Source organism: Lasioglossum baleicum, unplaced genomic scaffold (genome assembly GCF_051020765.1).
Source record: "Lasioglossum baleicum unplaced genomic scaffold, iyLasBale1 scaffold0990, whole genome shotgun sequence".
NCBI classification, from domain to species: Eukaryota; Metazoa; Arthropoda; class Insecta; order Hymenoptera; family Halictidae; genus Lasioglossum; species Lasioglossum baleicum.
This window is the reverse complement of record NW_027470049.1, coordinates 12,137-20,152: the sequence shown is the minus strand read 5'-3', so window position 1 is coordinate 20,152 and position 8,016 is coordinate 12,137. Positions and strand designations below refer to the sequence as shown.

At 40.5% G+C, this 8,016-nt stretch overlaps 1 pseudogene; it reads right to left on the bottom strand.

The window, feature by feature from the left end:
* Positions 1-817: 817 nt before the first annotated feature.
* LOC143220462 (uncharacterized) lies at positions 818-7,236 on the bottom strand (annotated as a pseudogene).
* Between the last annotated feature and the right edge of the window lie 780 nt (positions 7,237-8,016).

Here is an 8,016-nt window from a genome sequence, read left to right as displayed (position 1 = left end):
CTCCCGTAGTTTCTTTATATAACACCCGTGCATTTATCCCGGCTAAATCCAAGATATTAAAAAATACTTGCAAAGGCCATATCCAAGATTTAGATTTTACAGAATAATTTCTGGCCATTTTATTGCTCACATGGACGCCAAATTTGGTGCTAACATACAATTGAATTGTCTCCGGTGTTCGGGTGTTATTTTCTTCAACAATGTACGGAGTTGTGCATTCAACTGAAAATTTGATATTTCTTTCTTGGTTTGGCTTTGTAAATTGTCAACATGCAATTATTTCAGCGACAGAGCTTGATTATGGAAAGTGCCATGTCGTCGTATTTCAGTTTTGCCAGTCTTGGTACCTCTTTTCTATTTGCTCTAATTGTCGCAACAATCGTAGTTTTTTTTTTTTTTTATGCTAATAGTTTTGTTGCTAAAGGTTGGCTTGTAAAAAAGTTGTCTGTGGTTATGTTTTTTCCACATCCTACATACGGTTCTGCTAATTTCATAGTGTCAAACTCTCCATGAAGGAATTAGGGGGTCGCTACTTTCATCTTTCCCAAATATGGAAAGCCGTTTATTAGATATTTGCTGCAACCTTCGGATACTAACCAAAATTTTAGACCAAATTTTTTCGTTTTATTGGGCATGTATTGCGTGTATCTACACGTTGCTATCGTTTGTAACAATTGTTCGTCAATAGGAATATATAGACCTGATTTATATCAATTTGACTGCTGTGAATAAACTTGTACCAAACTTCGTAAATAATATCGAATTTATCGGCTTGTAACCGTTGGTATCGTTGATCTCTGACGTCAAATGGAATAAATCACTTAAGCACCGTAAAGTCATGTCTACTCATAGTATTTGAGAAAAAAGGCCGGCCCCACTTTCTATTCCATAGAAGTGATATATCTATATCCTTAGCCTCAAATGCGCAGCGTGCATTCATAATTGCAAGAAATGCATATAACTTTGCAGTAGACTGTTCCTATTTATATCCCAACACTATAAAGTGCCTCTGCCTCTGTGCACTTTCTTATATGTTCGATTATGTGCTTATAAGCTATCACAGAAAATTCCGTCCTAACTTCGCCTTTCATAGTATTACGTTCACTGTACCCAGTCGGGCCTGATGTTTTCCTGAAAATATGACCAGGTGCTCTTCCAGGATTGGACCCTATTTTTACTTCCTGTCAAACAGTTCCGGTCCATCGCAATTTCGCTTGCTTCTTCCTCATTCTCACTGTCGGAACTAACTAAAAGTCTCCTTCTCTTTCGTCGTCTACGTACGATCGAAATATTCCCTTCGTCCTCATCCGTCTTCGAGTCGGTTTCAAATGAATCATAATTTTCCGTATTGTTATTTTCCACATCCTGAATTTCCTGATCATCTTCAGAACATTCTGCATCGATATCATTTATTCTCTCTAATAATACATTCGCACTCCACAAACGTCTTGATAGTTTGGAGTAAATATTTAACGTAGGAAATGAAAACTAAAATATGAAAATGTATATCAAAGTAGATACAAAAATGACTAAAATATGAAATGTGAAACTTACTGCGACGTATTATTAGTCTTGCTCACTACATCGAAAGTTGCACTTATAACACGTAATACGGTATGAAATATAACAAAATAATAATATAAGACTGCCAAGTATGCTCATTACGACTTTCACGTTTCGATGCACTCTGTTCGTGTCGCAAGACTATACTGATTCGAATGCGTGAGACGACGTCCTATACATTACCTTCAGTTATAAGTTTATTTATTTTACGCCATAGTAGAGAAGATGGCGTCAGAGCATTCGAGGATCTGGACCATATCGGATATCAATCAAGCAAAATAGACAACGCTAGCCCGATAGTTGAGCGAGATCTGTAAACACTTGGAAGTGCCGTAAACCATTTTCTGGAAAGCATTTCCCGGATAAAATCGTGCTACAACTACATTACCTTCCGTTTGTAACGACTTTATAGTTTTGGCACTGAGTCTTAGAGAGAAACCATTACAAAGATGCAAAAATTATACTACAGGTCAAATGACTGGTCATGGTACGTTAGACAGACTACAAATATTTCTCAGAAAATAAACAATAAAAAAATAAGTGCATATTGAAAAATGTATCATACATATATATGAGGAAAGGTCGTAAAGTTTAAATTCGATTCACTTACGTTGTGTGTAAGAAATTCCAAATGAATATTTAAAAACGGTCATTTGACCGGTCCTGGTAGGAACAGTGATAAAGCAGGCCGCCAAGCTGGTGTACAACATTACGTATTCGTGCAGGAATAAACTTCTTACAGAATTCCTTATCCTCCGGAAAACTGACCAGCTGCATGCAGATTATAACTTCGTGTTTAGAGGTACGAAATAGTATACATATTAGTGACGAGCACCATTATTTCTTGTATTAGGTAGAAGATCGGTGGTCAAACCGCTCGCGGACGTTGGCACCTTCTGCCAGAGACGAATGGCTAACTTAATTGATTCCCATATCCTGTGATCCGAAAGTCAATCCAGGTATTCCGGGAGTAAATGTGCTGAACAGTATTGGCAAAACATACCTTCAATCACTGTATGAGGTACAGTGTCAAACCGTTGTAGGACGTTACACATTGGTATGAAGACATACATTCTACCGAAGACCTTGCCTTCGGAGAATCTAGCCCGCTGTATCTGGTATACTGCTTTAACTTCTGAGAAACATATTCGTGTACACAGTAGTGACGGGCGCCATAATTTTATGTACGAATTAGATAGTCTTATGTCAATCCGGTCGAGAAAGAAGCCGACTTCGTTCGGAGTCGAACGGCTAAGTCAATAGCTTGGTCTATCCTATCAGTCCGATAGCCGAATCAGGTGTTACGGGATTAAATGCACTTTATAGTACTGGCAATATACACCGTAATTCGCGGTTTAAATTTAAAGTAGAGAGCCTAGCCGTTGGAGATCACAACAAATGGGTACATAGGCAGATTAATTGCAGGGTACCTTACCTTCATTGAACCTAACCCGCAGTAGCGAGTATCATGCTTAGTGCTCACAGAAACAAATTAGTAGACATTTCGGCAGCAGGCGACTGTTTTTTATGTGCGGATAGTAAAGTCGGGAGTTGAACCTTTGGAGTACGATACCAGCTCCTTTGAGTGCCCAACAGCTAAGACAATAGCTGGAATTTGCTTGTGATTCCGAGGGACAGACCAGGTATTCCTGGAGTCAATGCGCTGTGCACTATTTTCCATAGAAACGTTTTATCGCTGTTTGAATATTAATATAGAGCATCAATCCGTATGATATTGTTACCAATTAGTATAAAGTCAAACGTTATACGGATGGCCATACCCTCCGAAAGCCTATCGCCCAGTATCGAGAGTATCACATGTTGTCCAGTGGTAGAAATTAGTATACATTTTATCAGGCGGACAAGTAGTTTTCCAGTCAGAATAACGAAATCGAGGGCCCAACATTTCGAGAATGTTACTACTTTCCTTGAGATTCGGCCCACTAACTCAATAGCTTCTTACATCCTGTGACTCCGCAAGTCAAAGCAGATATTCCGGGGGTAAATCCGCTGAACAGAATTGGTAGTGGACACTTGTAATTCAGGGACTCAATGTGAGAGTACACAGCCGAGATGCTGTAGAGCGATACGTATTGGCACAGAGTGCAACATTTAACGATACCTTTACATTCCGAGATACAAACTCACTGTATCGATAGTATATCTTCGTGTTCAGTAAAAGGCATTGGTATACGTATCAGCGACGGGCACCTTGATTCCATGTATGAAATGGAATATCGATGGTTAAACCATTGGTGAATGTGACCACCAGCTTTGGGATTCGAATGGCTAAGTCAGTAGCCACACCTATCCTGTAATTTCGAGCGCCAAACCAGGTATTCTGGGAGTAAATCTGGTGGTAAGTGTTGGCAATAGAACACTCAATTTACGGTTTGAATTTAAAAATACCGCGTCAAACCGGTTGACAGCGTTAAAAATTTGTATATAGCCATTATACTTACCGACGGCCTTACCTTCCGAGATGCCTAACCAGCTGTATCGAGAATATAACATCGTGTTCAGAGGAACAAAATTAGTATACATTTAAGTGCTGGTCACCTTTATTTCATGTATGTATTAGAAGATAGAGAATCCAGCTGTTCGAGAACGTTGCTGCATTCATTGAGAGTCGATGGGATATGACAATTGTTTCTCCTGCCCTGTGATGCCGCGAATGGAAGCAGGCACTGCGGGAGTATATCTGCTGTGCAGAATTGGCCTTCTAGACTCTGTTTCATGGTAAAAGTATTTAAGTATAGACACAAACCGTTGTCGATCGTTACTTATTGCTGTAGAGACAAACATTTCACAGAAGCGCTTTCCATCCGAGAAGATAACCCGCCGTATCGAGAGTATAACTTCGTGTCTAGAGAAACGCATTAGTATACCTTTTAGTGACGGAAACTTTATCGTCACGTATTACTTATAAGATCGGTAGTCAAACCGTTCGAGAACGTTACCACCTTCTTTGAGGTTCGAACGGATAAGTCAATATCTTCAGCTATCCTGCCATTGTGAAGTCAAGCCAGGTATTCTCTGAGTAAATCCGCAGAACGGTATTGGTAATAGACCGAACAATTCAAGGTTTTAACATTAAAGTCGAGAGACAATGTGTCGGAGATCAGTGTCAATTTGTATAGAATTATGTCTTTTATCGAAGGCCTTACAGTCCGGGAACATGACTCGCTGTATGCAAATAATAATTACGTGTCCAAGGAATCAAATTAGTACGCATTGTAGTGATGGACACCTTAATTTCATGCACGAATTATAAGAGCGACAGCCAAATCGTTCTACAAGGTTAACACCTTCTTCGAGAGCAGAAGTTCTAGATCAATACCTGCACCTATCCTGTCATTCCGAAAGTCAAACAAGGTATTCCTGGTGTCAATCCGTTGTACACTACTGGAAACGGACATCTTAATTCACAGTATGAATATTAAGGTAGAGCGCCAAGCCATTGTAGAGCTTTATCTATTGGTTTGCAGTCATACTTCATACAGAAAGCCTTATCTACCGCGAAACAAACCCGCCGTATAGAGAGTACATCTTTGTGCTCAGAGAAGCACATTACTTTTCATTTTCTCGATATGCACCTTAATTTCAGGTACGAATTATAAAATCGAGAGTAAAGCTATTCAACAAGGATTTGCGAGTTGCACAGCTAAGTCAACATCTTGACGAATTCTGTGATTCCGCGAGTCAAACAAAGTGTTCGTGGGGAAAAGGAGCAGAACACTTTTGCAATAGACACCTTAACTCAGTGTATGAATATTAAAGTACAGAGTTGCACCGTCGGCTAGCATTATCAATTCGCAAAAAGCCGATCCTGTTACCGAATACCGTACCGTCAAAAAACGCAACCCGTTGCAGCGATTGTGTTCCTTAGTTTTCACGAGTTCAAATTATTATACATTTTTACAGACGGATGCATTATTTTCATGCATATACAGGAATATCGGGGGCATGCCATTCGAGGACATAGCCACCTTCCTTGAGAGTGGCACAGCTACGTCAATACCTTCAACTACCCTGTGATACCGATAGTTAAACCAGGCGTACTAGGAGTACATTCGCTGCACAACATTGTCAATAGACACCTAGACTATCGGCATGAGCATTAAAGTAGGAAGTCAAATCGTCTGGGAGCATTACAAATAGTTACGGAATCATTCTATTTGGAGACTACGATACCTTCCGCGAACGAATCCCGCAGTATCGAGAGCATGACTTCGAGGTAAGAGAAACAAATTTGAAAACATTTTAATTACGGGCACCATAACTTCGTGTTTGTGTTAGAAGATGAGAGTCGAACCGCTTGGGAACGTTGTCACCATCTGTGAGAGACGAACGGCTAAGTCAATAGCTCCACCTATGCTGTGATTTCCAGAGTCAAGTCTGGTAATCCGAGAGTATATCCGCTGAAGAGTATTGGCAATAGGTACCTTATTGCGCGGAGTGAATATGAAACAAGGCCAGCAACCCATTGAAGGACATTCCATACTCATGTAGAGTTAAATTTCCTACAGAAGGCGTTACACTCCGAAAAACTGACCTCCTGAATCGAGACTATAACACCGTGCTAAGAGGTACGAGCTAGTGTACATTTTAGTTACGAGCACCATAGCCTCATGTATGAGTTAGGAGGTAGAGGGTCAAACCGATCGAGAACGTTGCAAACATCTGTGAGAGTCGAACGGCTAAGTCAATAGCTTCACGTATGCTGCGATTTCAAGAGTCAAACCAGGTATTCCGGGAGTAAATCCTCTGTACAACATTGGCAATTGGTACCATAATTTGCGGAGTGAATACAAAAATAGTGCGTCACGCCGTGTGAGGACATTACTAATTGCTATAAGTCAAACGTTTCACACAATGCCTTACCGTCGGAGAAGCTAACCCGCCGTATCGATAGTACAGCTACGTGTTTAGGGAAAGACACTAATTTACAATCTAGTGACGGCACCATGAATTTGTGCATGATATAGAATATCGAGTGTCCTGCCGTTCAAGAGCGTTGCCACTTTCTGTGACAGATAAACGACTAGGACAATAACTTCATTTATCCAGTCATTTGGAAAGTTAAACCAGGTATTCCGGGAGTAAACCCTGTTTACAGTATTGCATTAGACACCCTACTTCACGATATAAATATTAAAGATCAGAGTCAAGCCGTTGTTGAGAGATACTTTTTGGTATTGAGTCAAATTCTTTTCCGATGGCCTCACCATCCGAGAACATAACCAGCAGTATCGAGGGTATAACTTCGTGTTCAGGAAAGAAAATACATATACACATTATATACGGTCACCTTCATTTCATGTATGATTTGGCACATAGAGGTTCAATCCGTGCGAGAACTTTTCCACCATCCTTGAGACTCAAACGGCAGAGTCAATAGCTTCACCTATCCTGCGATTCCGAGAGTCAAGCAAGGTACTCCGGGATGAAATCCACTAAACTGTATTAGCTATAGGCACGTAACATCACGGTATGAATATTAATGTAGGGAGTCCAACTGTCGGAGAACGTTACCAATTGGAATAAAGTCATTCGTTTTACCCAATTCCTTTCCTTCCGGGAACGCAACACGCTGCAGCAATTGTGTTCCAAAGTTTTCTCGTGATCAAATTATTACACATCTTAGTAGACGAATACATTATTTGCCTGCATATATAGGAACACCGAGGGCAAACCATTCGAGAACGTAGCCACCTACTTTGAGAGTGGCACAGCTGCGTCAATACCTTCAACTATCCTGTGATACCGATAGCCAAACCAGGCATTCTGGGAGTACATCCCCTGTACAGCATTGGCAATAGACACACGAATTCTCGGCATTAACTCTACAGTAGGCGGTCAAATCGTGAGTGGCCGATACGTATTGGTATAGACCGAAACACATTACCGAAAACCTTACCTTCGGTGCAGCTAACCTGCCGTATCGGGATTATAGCTTCGTGATACGGGAAACAAATTAGTATACATTTGAGTGACAGGCAGCTTAATTTCATGATTCAATTACAAGATCGATGGTCCAACCGTGTAAGCACGATGCCACCTTCTTTGAGTATCGAACGGCTATGTCAATAGCTTCACCTCTCGTTCGATTCCGAGATTCAATTGTGGTTCTTCGAGAGTAAATCCGCTGATCAGTATTGGCAATAGACTCCTTAATTCACAGTTTGAATATTAAAATAGAGCGTCAAACCGTTTGATAACGTTACTAATTGCTATAAATTCAATCGCTTTACCGAAGGCCATACCCTCCGATATTCTAAGCTGTTGTACCGATAGTCTAAATTCGTGTTGCGGGAAACATCCTATTATTCCTTTTAGTGACGGGTACCTTCATTTTATGAATGAATAATCAGATCGATTAGCATACTGTTCCATGACGATACTACTTTCAGTGAGATTCGCACAACTAAGTCATTAGCATCACCTATCCCG